Source organism: Asparagus officinalis, chromosome 7 (genome assembly GCF_001876935.1).
Source record: "Asparagus officinalis chromosome 7, Aspof.V1, whole genome shotgun sequence".
NCBI classification, from domain to species: Eukaryota; Viridiplantae; Streptophyta; class Magnoliopsida; order Asparagales; family Asparagaceae; genus Asparagus; species Asparagus officinalis.
The window spans coordinates 79,349,073-79,360,855 of record NC_033800.1 but is presented as its reverse complement, the minus strand read 5'-3'; positions in this window follow the sequence as shown (position 1 = coordinate 79,360,855).

Below are 11,783 nucleotides of genomic sequence, written 5' to 3'. Positions count from 1 at the left end.
ACTTTATGTCGCCCAGTGAACATATGAACTCAGGTTCGGTCGACCAGTTCGGTCGACCGAAAACTGACATATTCAAAAACTGGTTTTTAAAGCTATTTTTGAGACTTTTGAAAATATGTTAAAAAATAACAAATGAAGTCCAAAAATTATGAAACTTTGTGGGAATGTTCTAGACATGTAGAATAACATGTCAGAGAAAGAATTTCTAAAAAATCTTTTCCCAGTTGAGAGAAATAAATATTTTAACACAAATTTACAGTTTCTGAAAAACTGTTAACATATACGATTTTGTAAAATCAATTGGCATAGTAAATCAACTCCAAAAATAGTAAAAACTGGAGAAAAGTTTCTAAACATGTAGATAAACATGTCATAGAAAGAAATTTTCAAATATCACTTCTCATTTGTGAAAACTCATCAGTTTTGTAAAACATACACGAACATGTGCACGAACGAAAACATGAATTTGTAAATTCCTTTAAACATAACAAATCAATTCCAAACTTGATGAAACTTTGAGAAAAGTTTTTATAGACTTAGTAAAACATGTATAAACTGATATTGAAGTCTATAAACTAATAAAATAATATTTTCACAAAATTACATATTCTATGCAATAAGTACTAAAACACAATAGAGTATATAATATTATAAAAACCAAAACACATGTATGTATATATATAACTATATATATGCATAGAAACCAAAACTTATGTATATATATATAACTATATATATATACAAAGAAACCAATAAAATGTGTGTGTATATTATATTGAGCTTAGAGTATCTAACACACATAATATAAATCCTAAACTAAAGTTACCCAAGCTTGATCTTGATCTTCATTGAGCTCAACTTGGTACACATACGGATGAAGCTTGAACTTGATCTTTAACTTTGAATTGCAAGGCTTCAACCCGACATTCCACCAACCTCCATTTGATATGATCGTTATGGCGCAATCCATCCATCCTCCAACTACGTTGTTTATCTACAATACATAGGAATGTACAAACACTAGACAAACAATATTAGTAGTAAATTATTTATAAATCATCATCAAAACAAGAAGGCCAACAATCTCCCCCATTTTGATGATGACAAACAATTTACAAAAAGGATATATGCATAAAAGAAAATAAATATATAAATTATAATTCACATGCATATAAACAAGAAAGTACTTACAATATTTCTCCCCCTTTGACAACATCAAAAAGGGGACAAAAAGAATAAGAGAGCGAAAGCTCCCCCTATCAATAAGCACGGGTGAGTATCAAACATAAAAAGATATAGGGATTGCTCCCCCTATCAAAATGCCATATAGAATATATGAAATGAAGATCATGGCAAACATATGTGAGCAAGCATAAAAGGTATGCTAACAATCACTCACATTCAAGAGATAATGAGAACACATATAAATATGTCAATATGAAAAATAGTGTCTCATATCAAAGAACATAAAAACCATGTATAAAGATAGATTTATGAAATCAAAAGAGAAAGAGCATGGGAAACGTGCAAAATGTTTTCAAATAAAAACAAATTAATCAAATGAAATCATAAATCAAGTGTAAATCCAAAAAACAATGTTTGATCAATAAAGGAAAATTTTCTTTGTATAACTTGATCAAACCACATAAAGAATACATTATAAGGCACGAATAGATGATCCATAAGCACAAACATATAAATATCATCATATAAGTGAAATATAATGAATTCAAAGAACAAATCAAAACAAAATGTTCATAGTTCAAAAGTAACATACAAGAATCATGAACTATGGATTTTAAAAATCATTTTTAAGAGTATAAAACCAAATCATCATTGATTTTCAAAAAATCAAGAGAGGCATCCATATCTAGCTCTTGAGCTAGTAACAACCCATATAAACATTTGTAGCATCCGGTAAACAATGTTTGGGAATAAACACCCAATAACTCCGAAGGGTTATATAAATACGAACCTCTCATCAAAAACAAAATCAATAATCATGAAAACAAAATAATTTGACCAAAGAAAAAGAATTGTTTTCATGTTCAAAAGTTTAAAGTATAATTTTTCAAAACCAAGAAAGAGAAGGATAAAAAACATCAAAATTCTTGTTTTAAAAATCAAATTTGTTTTGGTACCCAAGAACTCTTGGTACCAAAAGATTTAGGGACATGACCCCTATCAATGAAGCTCAAAGCCTTAGGGTTATGAACCCTCTTGGGCACATATGATGCACTAGCACGGTCAAAACAATATTCATTCAAATGACCCTTCCGATTGCAATTTGTGCAATGAAAAGGTTGAAATAATTTGCGTTGACCGAATGGTTGTGCACGGAAAACATTAGAAACATTTGCAAACATGGATACGGCCGCAAATAGAACACTTATAAGTTTTGCTATACAAGTGTGCAAAGTGTACGGGTTTAGAAGTTGTAGTACGAGACTTTGCACCCAAGTCCATAAGTTTCTTATTATCTACAATGCATGTTTTAAGGGTTGAATCTAAAGATGATATGCGTTCTTTAACATGATCCAACTCATTGTTAGGCATACAAGCATTGGAAATAGAAGTAGATGAAACATGATCATATTTAAATGAATTAAACTTATTTCTAATTATTTCTACTTCTATCATGGCATTATTATAGGCATGAGTTAAGCTAGCAATAGATGAAGTCAATTTTTCATTTTCTAAACTTAGCATGTCATTGTTTTCTTTAAGTGTAACATTCTCTTTAGTAATGACATCAAGTTTAGGGGCTAACAACTCATGATCGGATTTTAAACTAATAGTGGTAGGTCTATCACTCAGGGTCCACTCCTTGCCAACCTTATTAACTGTTCATATGCTTGTCCTCCATTCAAATATCTAGGTCTCCCCCTTAAGAAAGAGTCTCTTTCTAAATCTGAATAGCAGCATCTTCTTGATACCTTCCACACAAAACTTTCCCATTGGAAAGACTAACAACTATCTTTCGGTGGGCACCTAGTGCTAATTAACTCAGTTCTATCCTCCCTACCTCTATACTGTATGTCCTTCTTCAAACTTTCCAAATGGCTCATCAAGGCCATATATAAGATCAGACTCAACTTCTTATGGGGGCCAACTTCACCAATGCAGGAGGCAAAACTCTGGTCAAATGGGACAAGGCCTACTCCCCCAAATCATGTGGGGGTTTGGGTATCTCCAACCATCTCCATTTAAACATTTTCCTATTGTCTTAATGGCTTTGGAAATTCTTTGCCATGGATAATCATGTAGGTCAGGTTCTCCAATCCATCTATCCCTCCAACCCTCATAGCACACCATCAAGTTATCACTGCTCCAAATTTTGGAAGGATGTTTATTCTTGCTACCAATCCTTTGCTAACATAGTCAAATGGCGTCTGGGTAATGGTCTTAGTATTCTCTTTTGGGAGGATAGATGGGTAGAAATCAATTCTCTGGCTAGCCTATTCCCTTTGCCTACTGTCTCGCCTTCTCTAAGCTAGTCTCCATTAAATCTCAAGGGAAATTTCATGGAGATACCTTGCACCGGAGACCCATCATTAGGAGATCTATTCAGGAGAATGAAAGACTACAAGTTCATGCACTTAATCATCTGTTAACATCAAGTAATCTATATCCTTCTCACAACATTGATATGGTACACTGGCCTCTCAATAGCTCCGGGATCTTTACAGTCAAATCTCTCTACTCCCTCATATCTGATGGAGGCCTTCGAAGTACTCACTGCTCTATAATCTGGAATAACTTACTTCCTAGCAGAGTTATGTTTTTTCTTTGGTTGCTCTCCATGGATAAACTGAAGACCAAAGACAGACACCTCAACAGAGGATGGACAGGAGATCCATCCTGTTCCTTTTGCATAGATGAGGAATCTCACGACCACCTTTTTCTTACTTGCCAATTTACCAAACAAGTCTGGGCATTTTTCCTCCCTAGAACTGGCATTCCATTCCTCCCTCTTCTCACCAAACATTGTTTTGATATATGCTACGATGAGTCAGCTGAGACTTCAGTGCAACACATGTGGAGATTATGCTTTCCTACCATCTGATGGGTCCTATGGAGAGCTCGCAATAACCTCATTCACTCAGGCATAATCTCTACCCCTCAACAACTGGCCTCCAAGATCTCTTACTATTTGCTTTTCTAGACAGTTGCAGCAACATCAAAGAAGAACCTCAAGCTGAAAACTCTCATCCGGGAAAAAGGTTTTTCTGATCTCATCGCATCTAGTGAAGACAGTAACGAGGACACATGCATCCGTTAGTCAGTCTTAGCCTGTAGATCTTCTCGCAACACTTCTATAACATCTTTTAGGCAGCATCTTTTGTAATTTACATACTTGTTTTTGGGTTGCTACTTTCTAATCCTTCTTACTTCCTTGTATATAATCATAGGGTATCTACGAGTGATTTCATGTGGATTCCTCTTTTTGTAGAGTGACGACAAAGGTCCGCTCTTCTACAAAAGGGGATTATGTACAAATCAAGAGTAGATACTATATTATGTAAGGCATTTTGGTTTTAATACATTATATATACATACTATGATAGGGCAACTTGCCCAATTCTTACCTCAAAAAAAACCCCTCCGAGTTAACCGTCAGTTTAAACCCTAGACATGCTAAGCATTTCACTTCAATTGGCCAAAACACCACTTAGCAACAAAAATTTCACAATATACCCTTATCTTATGTTTTTGATTGAGGATATTTGTGTAATTTGATGTTGAAAAGTGATGACGAATGGAGATAAGCTGGGATAATTAAAATTTAGGGGGTTATTTGAGACAATCCCGATTAACGGATAAAAAAGAAGGTTTTGGGGTTTTGTGGGAAGTGCCCCAAAGTACGGGGAGGTTTTCGTGAAATTTTCCCAAAATATTTTAAGAAGGTGGTTGTTTATAAAATTTTATTTAGAAATACATGGGGTCTTTTTGCTCCGTGCGAATCCCATTTCTTTCGGAAACTGATGGTTAGGATACTGGGAACACTCTGCCCTACATGAGTGTATCATTCCTCTATTTTTGAATCTGAAACCTTCTGATAGAAAATTTAGACCTCTATAGGTCCACAAAATGACCCTTTGCATGGCGAAAACATAGAGAGGATATGTGATCTCAATGTCAACTCGTAGCCCACAAATTTGTAGGGATGGAGATGGATATGAAATTATTAGTCTGTTAGTTTGGTAGCTCTCTTTTTTAAACCCTTTTTTTTATCTAACCCGGAGGTAGACTGAGAAAGAGAAAAAAAACCTGTTAGTGGACAATTAAGCCCTTGGGGTTACGTTGACAAAGGGTCAAAAACTAATTTACTCTAAACAAGTTTAGTTCTAGCTCAGGAGGAGTGGAATAATCTTTGCCCTCTAAGTGGCCAAAATTTGTCTTAGCAAAGCCTCCTTGAGTTAAGGTCTGATTATTTGCCAGAGTCCTTGTAGAAGATTGCCTATGTTTATAATCTTATATGCGTCTCATGATTCTTACTTGAAGCTTCATTTAGACTCAGCTAATCAATAATTTGTCGTTGATAACATGTTTGGATAGTTGGGATGGAGATTCTTGAGACTGTGTTGTAGAAGAAATTCCTTCGCGCTATACATGCACTATTTCGGACAAAAATTCATATGGTTTAGAACCAAGATATCAATATATCAATGTTCCGTTTGTCTTTTGAGTTATGAAATGCATATTGTAGGGTCAACGAATCATAGTGGTTAGCCATTAATTTTCTTATTGGTCAAATTGAATACTAAAGTGTTCGTATTTAATATTTATTTAAATTTATCGAATTCGAACTCGAATTAAAATATCCATATTTGGAATTTTTTGTATTCAAACTCGAACCAGAATAATCGATATTTGACAAATATTGATGAATATTTATAAATATTTATCGAATATCAAAGTATACTCATTTTGTTAAAGAACTTGATTTTCAAATAGTATCTAAATTTATAAATGAAAATTACTCCTTAGTAATTATGATGCATATATATTTAATTCAAAATTTTCATTACAAAATTAATTTAAGATTATTTCAGTCTCAAAATTAGTATGTAGAACTTAAATAGAAATAGTAAGTGTGTAAAAAAATATAATTATACAAATTATAAGAGATCGGAATTTAAACGATTATTTAATAAGCATTCGAATTGAATATACATTTGATTAATTTCTATTTGTTAATGAATCTGAATATTAAAAATTATTTATTTAGTGTTAAATGAACTATCATATTGAATATAACCGAACAGCTACCTGAAAAATTAAAGAGTATTTCTTTGTTGATGTCAATCATCAAACGGGGGGTTTGTGTGATGATTTGTTGAATGATTAGGGTCCTCTAACACTTTCTGATGAGTGGTTCTAGGGCTCGTTATTTTTTCCTACACATGAAAGAACTCGTAAGAGGGTGGAGTTAGGTTCTCCGGGTGTTCCTCCGATGATCAAGTCAGTAATTGATCTTGAGTGAAAAAAATAAAGTTAGTTCTATGCTACATGAAAAAAGGCCAAAGAGAGTTATCTCATACAGTGCCGCTCATTTTATAGTGGATTTGAGAGGCAAGAAGGTAACTTAGACCGAGTTCAGCTAGGTAGCTGAGTCGGTAAACATGTACTATGTGTCGGTTGCTGAATAAGGTGATGTTGTGCGCAGCGGAAATTTCGGCAGCACCTCCGGTGCACAAGGTGCACAACAAGAGATTAGATCACAACGGAATTCCTGTTTCACAAAGGTAACAAGAACCGAAAGCAAAATATCTCAACAAAGTGAGATATCAGCTCTTCCTCTCATCAGTTCTAGGACTGACCTGTCGAGGGAACCTACAAGCTATGACAAATCAAGGCAAGAACACAAATTTAACGTGGTTCGGCAAATTGCCTACGTCCACGGGGCAAGGAAGGGGGGAGATCTACTATTAGAGAGAGATAATACACTAGGATTTACAATCATACAATCTAAACCCTCACACAATCTCTCAAACCTCTCACACCAATATCTCTCTCAAAACAGCCAAAAGACTGCACAGAAATCCACGCACAAAGTCGACGGCTCGCTGCTTTCGCTGCTCCTTTTTCCTCTGCACGTCGTCAAAAAAACGCTACCAAAGAACAAAGAAAACACTCAGCCGATTTTTGTTTCTCCCTGCACTCTAACCTAGAAACCAATTACAACTATATATATAGTTGCAAGCTGTTATCGGGAGTCTTCGGGTGGGCCAGCGAATTGTCCGCTAGACAAAACTTCTCATCACGCGCTTTTATCTCTTTACGCGAACTCTCAAATTTTTGTGAAGTATATTTCATGTGGGTATTGGCCCCACATTCACAATTCTCCACCTCGGCGAAGTTTTTTCCAAAACTGAGACGACACCAACCAAATCAAATGCCTCACTTGTTGCGTCTAGTAAGAAGTGAAACAAAATCACGACAACGGACTCAATCCACAACAAGTCGAGATCCAAACTGGAGTGCGAACACTCTCCCAAACGTCGATGTCTCTCATTAAATCGGCTGCATCAAAACTGACTGCCTACGTATCCTCTTGCCCAAGGAATCAAGCCTTCACGTAGTTCACCCAAATGGCCTCCAAATGCCTTAATCCACTAAAAGGGTTCGTAACCCTTCTCTAATATCATCAACTCTGCGGCTGATAGCACCTCCAATGGCCCCAAACTGAAACAATCCAAACACCTCTACCTGAGATGAACCAATGGCCATATCCAAACTACATCTATCAGCTGCACTCGAATCAATCAACCTATCATCTGCATCCAAAACAACATGATTCCCAATCTGTGTCACATCAGCTGGAATCCTAAATGATGCAGTATGATCTAGAATATGTGGAATAATCTCCACCCAACGTGGAGTAGCATCACTCTCCACCCGCTATGATGTCCTAATGATCTGATCACCACTCTCCACCTGCCGAGAGTCAAACGTGACATATCTGCTCAGAACAAAGTCAGAAGCCAATACCTGATAATCAAACACGCCTCTGACTCCTAAATGTGCTATCGGATCAAATCTCACATCCACGATGTGACCAAGTGCTGGGTAGCCAAACATACGACGTAACCCAAAATCTAAAACAGCTCCATCAGATCCAAAATCTCTACAAGCAGCGATCGACAACCTATGCATAAGATGGCCCAAACATGTCGTAGCCCGCATACCAATGCCAATGCTCGACATCATACACTGATCCTCCTCCAGAAAGGAACAGCTCCCCAAATCTTCCATCTCATCACGTCGCCTTAAAGTTTCCACACCAATAAAGTGTCTCCTATTGATGTGAGCTCAGCACAAACGCAAGAAAGAACCCCTACCATAATCATAACGTCGGGTTACACTTCTATCAACACACTTCCTCCATCTGTTACGGGCTTCTAGGACTTCATACCAACGGGACTTGGTTGTAACTCACCAATGCCTAGAGCAATCCCTAACTACGGAAACCACATACCTATTACCTCCCAATAATGCTCTCTTGGAAGGCCCCGAATGCCTGAATGAACACCCCTCAGAAAACCCCTCGAATGATAGATAGAAGTGTCAAACTCTACTCTGGTCTTCTTGCTCTTACCAATGGGTTCACGGGACTTTAAACTACAGGTCAAAGCATTCCTCAACAACCTATGCACGGCATTACCAATCAAATAACCCAGCATCAAACAACGCCACAGTCTAGCCGAATCTGATGAAGTCGTCAGCTCACTATCAATCGTCATGCTTCCGAACAAATAATACAAATTGCTCCTTCTAACGCCCTTCATCACAATCATGGACCCTAATATGACCTTTAAACGTGCATCCACTAAGGTCACCCTATAGCCTGCTGCCTCCAAAGCTCCAAGTGAAATGATGTTCATCTTCAATTGTGGAACGAACCTCACTTCATCCAACCCCCGAATCACCCCGTCACTCATCTTAATCTTAATGGTACTAATACCACAAATAGAGCATGCATGTCCATTACCCATAAGTACAACATCCTCTTTTTCCAACTTTTGAAAGCTGGAGAACCAATCCCTCCTAGGGCAAACGTGGTAAGAAGTACCCGAATCCAACATCCACTTTATAGAGTTAGCAACACAAACTGACGGTAGTACAGATAATGAATAGCCTGAAGAATCCGAATTCGAATTGTTGCCACTAATCTTGACAACATTCACCTCTGAAGCTTGTACAGCTTTCCCCTTATTCTTCTCAGCTCGATCTAACTTTGAGCATTCAGCTTTTCAATGTCCATCCTCTTTATAAAAACACATTGATTCCTACGAATTCCACGATGTGCACCTCTAGACTGCGACCTCCTGCTTCGGTTTGAACCACGGCCATGAACTACTAATGCATCTCCCGATGCCTTCTCGGAGGACTCATCAACATTCTTCCTCAACTCATAATTCACCAACGCTGAGGTCACCTCCTTATAGCTAACAGTAGTTCTTCCATTAATCATAGTGAGAACAAAGGTACCATAATCATCCTCGGGCAACGAACACAAAAGTAGCATCGCCTTGTCTTCATCCTCAACCATGATATCCACATTGGCCATGTCTGAAAATAGTTTTGTGAAGTTGTTAACATGCTCCCTAATGGAAACTCCCCTCTTCATCTTGAACTGGTAAAATCTTTTCTTCAAGTAAAGTCGATTCTCAATGATCTTAGTAAGATACTTTTCATTGAGTGTTTCCTACATCCTCTTCGCCGACGTCTCGTTCATCACATCATAAATAAGATCCGGTGTCAAGCATGACCGAATAACTCCACACGCCCTACTATTCATCTTCTTCCAAACTTTTTCTTCCATATCAGTGGGTTTCTATTGTAACTCAAGAGTCTCCTCTAAAGTCTGTACATCCAAGGCATCCATTACCTGACACCTCCACAATCCAAAATTAATCTTGCCGTCGAACTTCGGAACATCGATCTTCATGTTATTGATACTCAAACTATGTATCGTCTTCGTAAGAGACGATCCCGATGTGCTTGTTTCACCCATGTTGTAGATCTAACTCTTCAAATAAGAATCCAACAGTGAATCCTTCAAACAAGCTTCCAAGTCCAACCCGGAGCTCTGATACCACTTGTTGTGCGTAGCAGAAATTTCGACAGCACCCCCGGTGCGCAAGGTGCACAATAAGAGATTAGATCACAACGGAATTCCTATTTTATAAAGGAAACAAGAACCAAAAGCAAAATATCTCAACAAAGTGAGATATCAGCTCTTTCTCTCATTAGTTCTAGGACTAACCTGTCGAGAGAACCTACAAGCTATTACAAATCACGGTAAGAACACAAATTTAACGTGGTTCGGTAAATTGCCTACGTCCACGGGGCAAGGAGGGGGGAGATCTACTATTTAAGGGAGATAATACAATTAGGGTTTACAATCACATAATCTAAACCCCCACACAATCTCTCAAACCTCTCACACCAATATCTCTCTCAAAACAGCCAAAAGATTGCACAGAAATCCACGCACAAAGTCGGCGGCTCGCTGCTTTCGCTGCTCCTTTTTCCTCTGCACGCCGCCCTAAAAACGCTACCAAAGAACAATGAAAACACTCAGTCAATTTTTGTTTCTCCCTACACTCTAACCTAGAAACCAATTACAACTATATATATAGTTGCAAGCTGTTATCGGGAGTCTTCGGGTAGGCCAGTGAATTGTCTGCTGGACAAAACTTCTCATCACGGGCTTTTATCTCTTCACGCGAACTCTCAAATTACCGTGAAGTATATTTCATGTAGGTGTTGGTCCCACATTCACAGGTGAGTCATCTGGCCATTTATTATAGGAGTGATAGCAGGTGCTTAGTGCTTACTGGGTCCGATGAGCCATAAAGACTATGGGGGTGTAGGCTGTCTAAAAATCACAATAGATAGCTGATCCCCATCAAAACACCAATGATGGAAGTTACAATCTGACGACTTCCAGAAGGTTACAATTTGAAGACTTTTATGTAGGTTAATGAAGGTTACAATCTAACGACCTTCACAACAACTGATAAAAGCTCTAATCAACAGCCTTCACAATCAACATCGAGAGTTACAATCTGACGACTCTCATATTCTCAAGAAGCCAAGATAAAGATTACAAGACAATGATCTTTGTAACGCTATAACAAAAGAGATTACTTGTTGATAATCTCTTCCAAGCAAGACGCGGAACTCATCACCACGCTCTAAGACCAAAACGCAGAGGTCATCCCTGCGCATCAACACCAAAACAAGGAGGTCCTCCCGTGTGTCAACATTAAAACGCTGGGGTCGGACCCACGTTGCAACATCAAAACGCCGGAGTCGAACCTGCGTTGCAACATCAAAACGCTAGGGTCAGACCCGCGTTTTTGTGTTTGACTGGTTCAAACAGAACCTGAACGGTTTTAAAACCGTATCTCCACTTAATGGGGACGGTTACACCCCATTATGGAGCCATTTTAGGGGGAATTACACCCCTTAAACCCGTGAACAGTTCCAAAACTGTTTCCCATGATTGGAAGGCGGTTACACCCTATTTAGGAGTGATTTAAGGGGTAGTTACACCCCCTGAATCCTCTATAAATAACTAAAAATCAATTTAGTTTAGGGGTTCGAGCAGAGGGGATTTGGCTCTCGGTTGGGCAGCAGCATAAGAGATCTTGGGCAGGCTTTGGAGGAGATCGGCTGGAGAGAGATACTTGGCAACAAGAATATCTTGAAGCATCCTTGAGCAACAGCTTTCATCCTTGGCTTATCAACCGACTTTCGGTTCAAATCAA